Below are 13,534 nucleotides of genomic sequence, written 5' to 3' on the forward strand. Positions count from 1 at the left end.
CAAATTGAGCCTATAGTATATCGCCATAAAAATCCTTATTGAAACCTTCAATGATGAATAGATATGATAGATAGAAATTAGTATGTTATCTATAATTTGCTTCTAATTTATTTGAGGGAGACTAAAAGTAGTTTGTTCCCTTGATACTATAAGTATCCCCTTATAATTATGTTTGTGCTCTTAATGTGCAATATCTGTTAAAAATATTGCAAAAGGTAAAAAAATCTGCTTAATAATAATTATACTGATGTATAAAGTATTACTGATGTTTCGCAGTGACACACATTCTCTTTTATCTTCTCAAATATAGTTGCAATAGATGACTCAGCATTTACTTGTGCCAGACACTGTATAAGGCACTAAGGAGTAAAATTATGCACAAAATAAATGTAAGTCCTGATCTCTAGTAGTTTACCCCAGTAAGTATTTGTATCATTCAAAACTCTTGGAACAACATCCATTTTGATTTTTTGTTATTGAAGCATATCAGTCTGAAAAACACACCTTAGATCTACCATTTGAAATCAGCATATACATGAGAGTTGACTTTAAAAATTGGGTAGAGTAAAATTTATCTTATCTGCAGCTGTGAAAGTTGTAGGATGGAATTTTCATCCCTCTCCTATAGATAAAATTATTGACGAACTATATCCTGCATGGAATTCTTGAACAGAATAAGGACATACAGCGAAAACTAAGGCGATTCGAATATAGTATGAACTTTAGTTAACAATAATGTCTAAATAATGGTTCATTAATTGTGACAAATGTACTATATGAATATTAGATGTTAACAATAGGGCCAGTTGGGTGTGAGATTCATGGAGCTCTCTGTAGTATCAATTTTTCTGTAAATTTAAAATTATTCTCAGGCACCTGAATGGCTCAGATAGTTAAGTGTCCAACTCTTGATTTCAGCTCAGGTCATGAACTCATGGTTCGTGAGTTCAAGCTCTGCCTCAGGCTCTACTCTGACAGCACGGAGCCTGCTTGGGATTCTGTCTCTCTCTCTCTCTCTCTCTCTCTCTCTCTCTCTCTCTCTCCACCCCTCCCCCACTTGCACATGCATACCGTGCATCCTCTCTCTAAATAAATAAACATTAAAAAAACAAAATTATTCTAAAATGTAAAAGTTTATCTAAAACATTATTAAATGTGGTAGAAAAAAATGAGACAAAATGGTGCAGAACATTTGATGTTAACATAAGAATTGGACATTTTTAACGATCAGTAGAAACCATTAAAAATGTGTGGGTAGGAGCATAACCAAAGTAATACAGCTACTTAGGGAAACTTTCTGTGCGACAGCACAGATTGTAGAGAGGGAAAGGTGGCTTCAAGGAGACCAATCTGGTTCACTAACTTTCATACAAAGTGGTAAAGACCAGAAATGATGGTGGTCGGTGTGAATAGAAACATACAGTTTGACACAGTACAAATAAAGTAACAGTATTTGGCAATTTATTGGATATGAAGTCTATTAGAGAAATGCAATGTGGGTGATTCAGAAAAGAGATTTATAGCATAATAAACTGGATATAGGATAGGAAAGTAACATAATTTTAGACTTAGAAACTGGTTGCTGATGGTATTAGGCAGGGTAAAAGAAGGTACATTTGAGTTTGAAAGCTTAATGAAAGTTTAATCATTTCTTCCAGGAATGTCCTGTGTTTAAATAATTTGAAGCCTCTTTGACTAGTGAACAAGGAATGTTTGGAATTTTTGAGCCTAGAATGTCACTGTGGTCTGTTTCACAATTTTTGTTATGATGATTGTATTCTTATTTGAAATTAAGTGCCCAGTGAGTCATACTCTCAATGCACAAACTAAGAATCAGGAGTAAAATGGGAAAATTTCTAGCTGCCAGGCTATCACTTAATCAGTAATCTCTAATATGTATTCAGAATATTAATTAATGGTTTTAATAGAAGTCTAAAAATGGCACATGGCTACAATTCCAAATTCACTTGATAAAATGAAATTTTAGGTAGTTAACTTTTATTTTATTCTCATTTACATTTCTACTCTTGATTATTAAAAGTAATTTTATGTTCCATATCTCACAAGTGCAAAATAAATTACTTCTGAAACTTTTAAAGAAGGGTAAATGGTTGAAATTATCAAATTTGAAAGTGACCCACAAAACACTAGTAATGAGAGAAATAGAACTGAATTTGTTCCCATTGTGTGGAACAGTTACCCTGGAAGTCAATGGAGGTTCCTAAGAATGTTTTTATAGGCAATTTGAAGTGTTCAAATTAGAAATAACTATTAGATTAAACACAATCTCAATTGGACTCAAATTTTCATTTTATACTTGTGACCGGCTCTTTAGGGTCATTCTTATTAAAGAAACCATTTTTTCATTAAAAAAAAAATCTAACATTGCATCATCAAAAGAATAGTTTGAAATAGTTCTCTGGGTCAGGGAGAGGGAACTCACATTTATTGTTGATCCGTACAGTGCTTTCATTGGATTCAGTAAAGTGTGGTCTATATTTTTGTGATTAAAATGAAGATGTATATATATTTGACCACCAAGTTGACCATGGATACCAGAAAATGATATTGGAATTTTTGTCAGACTCCAGGACAGATACCACAAACTCTCCTGTGATGAACTGTTCTCTCATATTCCACTGTCATTGTTGTCTAAGGCTGACAGGAGGAGGAAGCTTCCTTAAGGGAGTGAAGTCCTGGAACATGATAGATTTATTTTTTTTCCCAGGACGTACAATATTTTCAGCATGGTTAGAATCCTGTGAGAGTATTTTGGTCAGGATAAGGCGTGGAGAGGGTGACCGTTCATTGAGATTACCCTTACTGCAATGAGGTACAAACATCTCTGGAATTTTTTTCTCTGCTGAAAAAAGCTGAATACAATAATCCCTGTATCTCCAATCCATTTTCTCTGAAGTCTTTAGAGGTCATAGGCTTTTCTCTTTGGATCGTTAGATACTGCATTTAAACATTCTTTAGGAAAAATTGGGCTTCTGTATAGCAAGTATAACACAATTTCTATTTTATACTAATCAGCACATACTAATACAGTTTGTATGGTGTTTTATTTTTTGGCCAGAAAAAAACAAGGTTAGTGATTATTATATCTGAAACTGATCTCTCCCTTTAATACAAGATTTGTTTTTGTCTTTGATTTTTCACAAACGCCTACTGACATTTAAGTTTCAGCCATGGTTGCATGAATATTTGTAGAAATGCTATATATTATATACAGTTGCTTTAATGTAGCATCAAATACACAGAAGACTTGAAATTTTTTATATCATTGTAATGAATGTTAGATCTGGAATTAGTACATTCATTTGTGGTATTGACTCAGTTATAATAATACTGGTTGCATACCTTTGTCTTTTACTATGACTTTAACTTGGTGGGTGTTTTTAATGCCTTACCTGTATATGAAAGGACCAAACTAGATTATCTCTAACATGCCTTAGCACTTTATAATGCTGTAGAGATAAGATACATAGATGATAGATAGATAGATAGATAGATAGACTGAAAAGTTTCGACATTGTAAGATTGATTTTGTAGCCTCTATTCAAATTCCATCAATTATTTTCTCAGTATAGAAATATGATTCATTCTATATATGTAATATCAATAACTAAGATTTCATTGAAAGAGAATTCATTTGTGAAGTCCCGAATTATCAGCAGTCCTGTTGTGGCTAATAATAAGGATGATGATGATGATCTATTAATAATTAATAATATTTCTGGGCAATAACGTTCATTCACTTAATAATTTTTCGTGAAATATCTACACTAAGCCAGATATATTGTAGAAAGGGAAGACAGGAGCATTCATCAAGAACACGCATTCTAGTCAACATATAAAAGTCATGAGGGAGGAGAGCCATGAAGCTAGTGAGGAAGTACAGACTGATTGCTCTATGGGGAAGAGAGTTGTAAGCAGTGAACCACCAGTACAGTCCCTGCTTATCTGGCATATTGAATAAAAAGCACAAAATCAAGATTGGAAGTGAGTTTGAGGTAGAAGGAGGTGTTAAAGAAGAGAGAAGGGGTAGATAAATAGTATAGCACCATATAGTCATAGAAGATGGAAAGGACACAATTTCTAGTTAATTATCTTACTGATGATGCTTATGGTCTGTTTACTCAAAGAATCATTTAAATTGGGATCTCTTACATTAAAATATCCAACTTTGTGGGAATTCTAAATTATAATCAAACTTCCCTGAAGACAACCTTTGTAAACATATTTGTGTTTCTTTAGTGTCTTTGAATGTATTGTGTGTGTATGTGTGTGTGTACCTACATGTGTGTATGCACACATATGTATCTCAATTGGATTCATCCCAAATATATAATTTGTGCATTTCCCTTGACACTTAGCATTATATCTTGAGCAAATCCCTGATCCCTAAATCTTCAAAACCATTAGTTGCATTCAACTCAGTATTCAAAACTGTGGTTGAGCAATTCTTTATTGAAGCAAGCCTCTGTTTGGGGAAAATTAACTATACTACACATATACATACACTTCAAAATTACTTTTCTAAATAATGGGCTATTTTAATTACTCTTACAAATAATGTACTTTTAAATTTACAATAATATATCTTATTATATCTCTAAGAATTTATCCTAGAAGCAGAATTACTAATGTTTCAAAGAGCATTTTTTGAAAGTTCCTCATAAAAACTAAACTTCCATAAGAATTTTATTTTTTGAAGCTTTTATTTAAATTCCAGTTAGTTAACATACAGTGTAATGTTAGTTTCAGGTGTACAATATAGTGATTCAACTCTTCATACAATACCCGGTGCTCATCACAAGTGCACTCCTTAATCCCCATCACCTATTTAGCCCATCCCCATACCCTCCTCCCCTCTGGTAACCATCAGTTTGTTCTCTGTGGTTAAAAGTCTGTTTCTTGGGGGGTGCCTTGTTAGCTCAGTTGGTAGAACTTGCGACTCTTGATCTCAGGGTCATGAGTTCAAGCCCCACACTGGGTGTAGAGCTTACTTAAAAAGAGTCTATTTCTTGGTTTCTCTCTTTTTTCCAATTTGCTCATTTGTTTTATTTTCTAAATTCCACATATGAGTGAAATAATATGGTATTTGTCTTTCTCTGACTTACTTCGCTTAGCATAATACTCTCTAGCTCCATCCACGTTGTTGCAAATAGACATTTTTTTTTTCAAAGAAGACATACAGATCCCATAGGAATTTTAAAAAATTGACAGGCTATATATTCCTTAAATTTTTCACATAGAAAACTAGCCATAAACTATCCATAAAGGGAATATTCTTAAAAGGGAAATATAATTAGTTTTGCATGTTTCATACTTAATTAGGTTTCAGAAATCATATATGAAAAATAATTCTAATCTTCAGACCAGCACCCTAACCATATTCATTCTTGGTTTTTATTATATTATTGCCATTATTTGTGCAAAAATGTTTTCACAAATAGTTTTAAGAAATACTATAATATCAGTTTAATGCAATAAAGTTTTACAAGATTGTGCTCAAAGATTTTTTATTCAATTAGAATGTAAAGATATCGTGTAACAAAGTAAGAGAGTTCAGGTTTTAGATACAGTGGTTTAGAAAACCTAAAATTATTACCATAATAACTCACTCAGAAATATACCTTGTTTTATCAAATTATGCAACATAAACTGAATGGAAAAGACAGAAATGAGCAAAATCATGAATTTTTAGTAAGTGAAATAATATATTTTGTATGTAGCTAGGATCAGAGAATATGACTTCTGAATAAAACTGAAAATTCTCATGGGTAAAAAAGAAACAATTCAATGCATGAGCCATATTACAAATCCTTTATAGTATCATTTATGTTTGATGATGTGTGATGTGTAAATTGTGTAGTCTTTACTTTGTGCCAGGTACAATTTTCAAAATAATCTAACCACAGCATGTTCACTAATTGCATTACTCTAACTAGCTATATTGTATGCCCTTCATTTGACAGTATAACTATATAACCTTTGAAAATGGTATCCCTTGTGATTTTTAAATGCAGCATCAACATTTTGGCAGAATCACTTTGCAGCCTTTTAAGTTACATGCATTTGAGTTAAAAATTATATCTTCTGAAAAATGTCTGCAATATAGTTTTTTTTTTTTATTTGCACTTGTTCAAATAATAATTGCACTTGTTCAATAATAAGTTACTAATTCTTTGGTAACTGTTTACCAATTCATTAGTCAAAAGTGTTTCCCAAAATTGATTATGAAGAAATTATAGATAAACATTTAATTATGTTAGCCAAAATTCTATTAAATAAAAAAATAGAGAACCGAAACAAGCATTTTGCTTATTTTAACTTCATTCACTCATTGACTCATAACCACCTTAACACCACTTACAGAATTTAGTAGGATGACCATATGATTTATTATACAAAATGGCTCGTATTTTAGAGTGAAAGGGACACTTTTAATATTTTCTTTGAGGCAAATCAGCCTGTGGTTCTCTTACTATATAGAAGTTTTTAATATAATAAGATAAACAGTGATTGTGCAGGAAAACTGAAATATAAGAACAATGGAGAGATTCAAAAGTGAAACATAAAAATTAATATTGGTCTACTTGGCTCCTGTGTGATTATTTTTTAATGTTAAGGGTTTTAACATTTGCATTTTAATTTTTAAAAAGAATGCAAGCTATTTTTGTTTCTCATAGATGTAGTGTGTACACGTATCAATTAAAAGTTTAATAACTTTACAAATCACTTTACTCATCTCCCTTATGTACTTACAAGTGGAAATGTTTAGTTTGAAAGAGAATCCATGAGAAAGAAAATCATTTAAAATTTAATTCATAGGTAAAGCAGCTTATCTAGAATAATTTTAGTTGCTACCAAAGGGAAAGTGTATTGTCCTTACATATTTTACCTTCCCCTAAATCAATGAACATATTAATATTATGCCAACCAACAAAGGTATTTATTTTGAAATTAAAGGCATATCAGACTATGGCTTTCTATTTTGAATGTATACTGGAGCTTATTAAATTTTAATACAAGTAAACCAATTTAAGGTGACTTATGGTTTAATAAATGCCAGTGAGAACAGGAAGTTAAAAGGCTTATAAAATTCGGGAAGATAATTTCAACTTGATAATATTTCATGGTGCAGACTGATAAAAATTTCTGTTACTATTTCTTTTCATCCTCTATTTTCTGGTATCCAGACATTGATATTTAGCATTTTCATGCTTTGAATAACAGTTCTATGCTTATTATTAAATTGTCTGCAATTTTATGGATAAATAAATGAGAAATTCTCCATTTCTCAGCCATGCCCAGGAAGCATACTGCCAGCTTTCATTTCTATACAAGGATTGACTGTTACTTTAACTAGCTACTTTCTTCATTTATCAATTTTAATTTTATCTGGATTAGTTTACTTTTACTTTTGTAATAGGTTTTGAAGTTAACCCGGCTGATATTTGGCAATCTTATTTACAATGAAATAAAACTTTGAAAGCCTTTTATTAAAATGAGTTAAGATGTGCTATAAACTAGTTCAGCTGGTTTCTTCTATAGGAATTTAAATATTTTATTTAATATAAAAGAGTTACATCTGGGAATTCTAAAATGCTGTATGCATTTCATATCCACTTATAGGAATGCAGCTCTAAAAGTGGCAATGCTCGATGAACTAATATAATCTGGAGCAGAAGGGAAGAACACAAATTAACTTGTATTTTCACATTCACTTATTCTAGATTAGTACTTTTCTCGTTTCTTTGTTTCTCTTTATCTCCTGTTCATGCTGCCCCTTTCAAAGGAGAGGAAAAAAGTGCTTGTTTAATTTTTCCAGCTCATTTTATAAAAGTAAATCTCATTTTCCAAATTACCATTCCAATTAAGAAAAACAAACATGTATGTAGGAATGTTCATACTCAGCAGTAAGATGATTTATATGATATAATATCTGATTTATATTTACTTGAACTTGTTTTATAATCAAAGCATTCCATGTCCATTTCTCTAATAAATAAACTCTTAAGAGGTTTAAAGATTTTTTCAGTTAAAGAAATAGAGGCAATGGAATTTCTCAGCTTTCCCGTAGCCAAAAAGAAACCCATGACATAGCTTGGATTGGAGGTCATCGCTCCTAACTCTTCATTTCGAGGGATGTGACTGTTGTCCGTACTTCCTCTTTAAGGTATTTCCACAATTTTCAAATTCCAGGGAAGCTCCTGCTGTTAAGTAAGGAGCAAGTGAACACTCACAGATCGACACTTTTTTCTGCTTCAATGTGATAAACTCATTGTGAATTAAAATAGCACTTAAGGAAAAAAAAATTTTTTCTGGAACCTAATATGTTCACTTTCATTAAGCCTATCAAGCATTTAGGACACAGAATATATTTTCTCAAATAATACTCTAAGTTTCAAATTCAGGCCTACTAAAAAATTTACGTTGTTCTTTCGTATTTTAAGTTTGACCTTATTAGAGGAATTGTGGTTTGATCAGAGGAGAGGTGGACCCTATATATTTTATTTGGCAGTGGTGAATTAAATTGTGCAAAATCATTTGGATCTTATTATTTCAAATAGTATGGTGGTGATAAAGTAATTTAACATTGATTATTGTTTAATTTTTAATTTTGAACTACTCAGAAATATCTTTTATAAGAAGGATTAAATTATTACACAGCACTTCACATATGTCAAATAATTGTTTTCTTAATTTTATAAGGCTTTTTATGCTACTTTTCTCTCATTTTATGATCTTCTATCGTCTCTGGATGGTATACATATTGCAAAATAAAGAAGAACATGGTTTTATAAATCCCTGATTTAAGAAGGAATTCTAAAAACCTATTAAAATTGTTTTTACAGTTTCATATTCTATATTCATTTATATCAATTTAAGCTCTGTCTTCAGAGACCAATTAAAGTCAAAGTAGTTTGTAAGAATCTTCCAATTTATAAACTGTAGCTTCATAAAGTGAAGTATATTTTTTAGTCGATCTACATAAAAAATGGCATATCAGGTCCAGATAATTGATAACAACACATCTTGGATATTTCATTGTCAAGTTTTATGTATTTATTTTCTGGGTCAAGTTAGGTGAAAGTGAAATCAATCCTGCCTTGATGTTTCAAAAGTTGAATCTTGACTCGGTTATTAGCTTTGTAAAAGCTAGAATTAGGTAAACCAGTCAAAGTGTATGACTCTTTATGTTATAATTTTCTCAGCCAAAGGTGTTCATTGTTAACAATGCCTGCTGGAGGGGCTCCTGGGTGGCTCAGTCGGTTAAGAGTCCGATTTAAGCTCAGGTCATGATCTCCTGGTTTGTGGGTTTGAGCCCCGTGTCAGGCTCTGTGCTGACAGCTCAGAGCCTGGAGCCTGCTTTGGATTCTGTGTCTCCCTAGCTTTCTGCCCCTCCCCCACTCGCACTCTATCTCTGTCTCTCAAAAACAAATAACTGTTAAAAAAAATTAAAAAAAGAAAAAAGAAAAATGCCTCTTGGAGAAGGGTTCTCTCCACAATATTTGTGGAGCACAATGTAACTCCTACAGTATAATAGCTACTATTTTTTTTATCTGTAAAATTATGTCAGCAAGCCTTACATACTTACCATCATAGAAAGCAATTGTTAGAGTCCAAAAAATGATGAATATGACAAGGTTTCTAGGAGAATGAAGGACTATCCTGGTGTCAGTCTTCATCTTACATGCAGGGACGTCCTGTGGAACTGAATATGCTGTATTAAGAAAAGTGTCATGAAGCATTAGCTAATTCAGAAGTTAGAAGCAAATTTTTAACCTTCAAAATGAAGTCTGTGTGAATTTATTTATTGTTGAATAAACACGCTAAGCAGTAGTTTTAGTCTCTAAAATAAACCATACGGAGGTAAAATTTATCTTCTTTTTATGTTATCCTAAAGTCTCCTGAGATCATCGTTTGATTATTTAAAAATTTTTAACCTTTTTGTTTTCATTTTGTTTTGCTGTGAACTGAAACACAGTCACAGTATAGGGTAGTATAATTGTTCCATTTTAATAGAGTCTATTTTTTCCCTAGTCCTCAGAGAGATCCTATGTAGGCCATTGCCAGATGTATCATTCTAGAGTATATTAATCAAGGATCCGAATCAGGATGGCAACTCCTGTGTGTCCAGAGAGCTGGGTCAGGATGTTTCTATAATTCCCTGATGAGGAGTAGAAAGATATTGGCCTTTGTGCTATATAGACTTTAGCGTTTTGTATGTTATTAACCAGTTGATTGCTGCTCAGCATACCTGCTAAGTAGGACACACTTTTGTTCCAGGAAGTGAAAGCCTCAATTGTCCAATTGAATATAATTTTTAAGGCAGTCTCTTAATGCCTGCAAGAAATGAAATTAACTATGTTTTTCTGTTCTAAATAAGTTAAAATTGCATGTATGGAAAAGAGAACGTTGAGTTGCCTTTTCTGTGTTGTGGGGTATCTGGTATAAAACGATGGCTCCAAGTATGTTGATAATTTCATCTTAAAAAATCAAGTAATTCTCAAAAAGAAGGGGCATGATCATGTTTAGTTTGTAAGTTTTTGAGTCTTACTATCAGTGCTAGCTTAACAACTTGTTTTGGGGATGATGCTAGAAATAAGTTTGTCATATAACGAACATACAAGATAAAGGTAAGATTACAAATGAAAAAGAAGAAAGAAAGAAAGAAAGAAAGAGAATGAGGAAGGGAAAGAAAAGAAAGAAAGGGTGAAGAGGAAGGAAGGAAGCAAGGAAGCAAGGAAGGAAGGAAAAGGGAAGGAAGGAAGGAGGGAGGAAAGAGGGAGAGCAAGAAGGAAGGGAAATGACTGGTTTCTAAAGATAAATTATGTCTTTAAGGGGGAGTTGTATTTACTCCAAACATTGTACTAAAAAACAACCCATTTTTAAGTTATGGCCTGCTGATTATCATTCCTTTCCCTCAAACTATGCTTTTCTGAAGTAAAGTTAATTTTGGATAGGAAAATTGGGCAAAATTTAAGAATTATGGACCGATACAGTAGAATACCTCTTTGCCAGTTATCACATCTCTGCTCTGTATTGAACTCTTTACATATATCATCGATGTCCTCACAGATAAAAACAAACAAACAGGGGCGCCTGGGTGGCTCAGTTGGTTGAACGTCCGACTTCGGCTCAGGTCATGATCTCTCGGTCCGTGAGTTTGAGCCCCGCGTCGGGCTCTGTGCTGACAGCTCAGAGCCTGGAGCCTGTTTCAGATTCTGTGTCTCCCTCTCTCTTACCCTCCCCCGTTCGTGCTCTGTCTCTCTGTCTCAAAAACAAATAAACATTAAAAAAAAAATTAAAAAAAACACAACAACCTGTAATTCTGTAATTTAGATGTTATTTCCACATTACTAAAAAAGAGATTATAGCTCTGCAATTATTCTTATACTTTAAGTCTCCTCAGGATATGTTGTTTCATGTAGCAGTAAATAGGAGGGAAGAAAACCTAGATTCTGATTTAGTTTTGCCACTTGTTCTTTTAACTGTGAAATTCGGGACCCTTTTGAAAAAAATAACAATGACCTATCTTCTTTAGAGATGAAATTCAAATGTATTGATATATGTGAATAGAGTTTGTAAACTCTATACATATGATATTGTAACAGTTCTATTAGCAATAAGAAGAGATGGTTGATAAAATTATATTTATTTGTAACTATTACCTGGGTTTTCTAAACCGGTATTTTTAACTTTCAACAGACAACATTTTATGAAAATATTATTTCATTCTAGAATACAAAAAGGAAACTGCACTTGGTATAAAATTATTTAAATCCTCAGTTTTAGACAGCTAAATCCTTCTTATTTTGTTAATTTTTATGAGTGGATTTAAAATTTCACGTAAACTAATTTATTTAGCCCTGACACTTTAAGAAAGAATATCATATTATATGAATAGAAGAACATGTTAAAATAGAATATCATTAGAAAATGTCAATGTTGCTCCAAATAGATTATTTTAACAAAAGAAATAATTTTTTGCAAACAAAAAAATAAGGAAAATAATTGGACTGTTTTAAATGTCTTAGAATCAGTTCTTTGCACTGTCTTAAACTGTATCCAGTAAGATATATTACATTTTTCAAAGCATTAATAGTGAGATTTAAATTTATTTTTATCATTTCCATTGGGTAAGTTAGTGGTTCTTTTTTTTAAGCAAGGTATAAGATTTTACACATTTTAAGCATTAACAATAGAGATTAGAAAAGAATTATAAATTGAAATTCACGAGGAAAACACCATTTTCCTTCTAAATGGCAGTGAAACTGCTGAAGTTTTTATGTGTGTTAGTAGAAGAAAGGAGTCAAATATGAAGGGTGGCAGTGCTCTCATCTGCTTAAATTCCTCCCACGTCCATAATTGATTGACATACTCTCAACAAACTGATAATTGCCCACTTGATTTGTTTTAAATAATTCTCATTTTTTTTAAAGTAGACTTAAATCGTTAGGAAATACTTACATCAAGTGGAATCATTTGTGGGATTTTTTTTTTGGTCTTTTATCCTTTATTTATTTATTCATTATTAGAGCAATCATCTGCTTTTTTTTTTTTTTTTTTTTTACAGTGGAAGATCCATTTTTTATGAAGGCAATCTTCTGTTCATTTAGGCACCTGCTCATATTTTCAAATACCCCTCTCTCCATTGAGCTTATTTTCATTAAGCTGAAAACCTGTGAATTCAGGTTGTTTTCCCACTCTTTCTAGACTTTCATGGCTATGCAGAGTATTTCCTATTTATTCATAAAATACAATTCTTTTTATGCAGAGTAGCCATGTTGGAGAAAAGCAATTTAGCAAATTTTTGCATGAGTATTTCATGCTAGAAATCTAAGATGACTTTCTTTATTCCTGATGAGATAATTAGTTTTGTAAGCTATCATCTGATTTATGTTAATATAACATATACTATATACAACTCATATAGAAAAAAATGCAAAGATTTTGCCAAAAAAAGCGAAATGTGGAAAATGTTGTTAAGAAGCCAAGTGTCTCCTATATCTAACATGAATAGCTCTGTTACCATATTATCTGCTATTTAAGTTTATTATAAACACATTTCTACCAAAAGTGAACTGTGAAGCACTTGTTACCAAATCACACCTCTTGAATAAAAACGACTGTCTTTATATATTCTCTATATTCTATCTAGAATATTCTAAAATGTTTTTTTAAGATCATAGAATACTAATAATGAAGTAAAACACAGTCTATGTGTTTAGCATCCTTATCCTACAGCTCAAAACAAAAGTGGCTTTTTTTAAGGCTACCAAGAAAGTTGGAAACAAAATGGAACCAAGACTATAAGTGTGGCATATTGCACATTAAATGAATTTATCTTTGTTACATGAAAACAAATAAATCATAATTCTACTTACCTCACCATCAATCTTTCAAATATATTAAAACACATTAGCATTTCAGATATGCTTCAGTTTCTTCCATGGATAATCAAGTCATAACAGTGGAGCATATAAATTCTAGGACAGTGAATATCCATAATCTTGAT

At 31.9% G+C, this 13,534-nt stretch overlaps 1 protein-coding gene across 2 annotated transcripts in view; it reads left to right on the forward strand.

Annotated features, from left to right (window-relative positions):
• Positions 1-13,534, forward strand: part of PCDH17 (protocadherin 17) — a 97,529-nt gene that overhangs the window by 51,016 nt on the left and 32,979 nt on the right. The gene's annotated exons all lie outside the window — the stretch shown is intronic.

Source organism: Lynx canadensis, chromosome A1 (genome assembly GCF_007474595.2).
Source record: "Lynx canadensis isolate LIC74 chromosome A1, mLynCan4.pri.v2, whole genome shotgun sequence".
NCBI classification, from domain to species: domain Eukaryota; kingdom Metazoa; phylum Chordata; class Mammalia; order Carnivora; family Felidae; genus Lynx; species Lynx canadensis.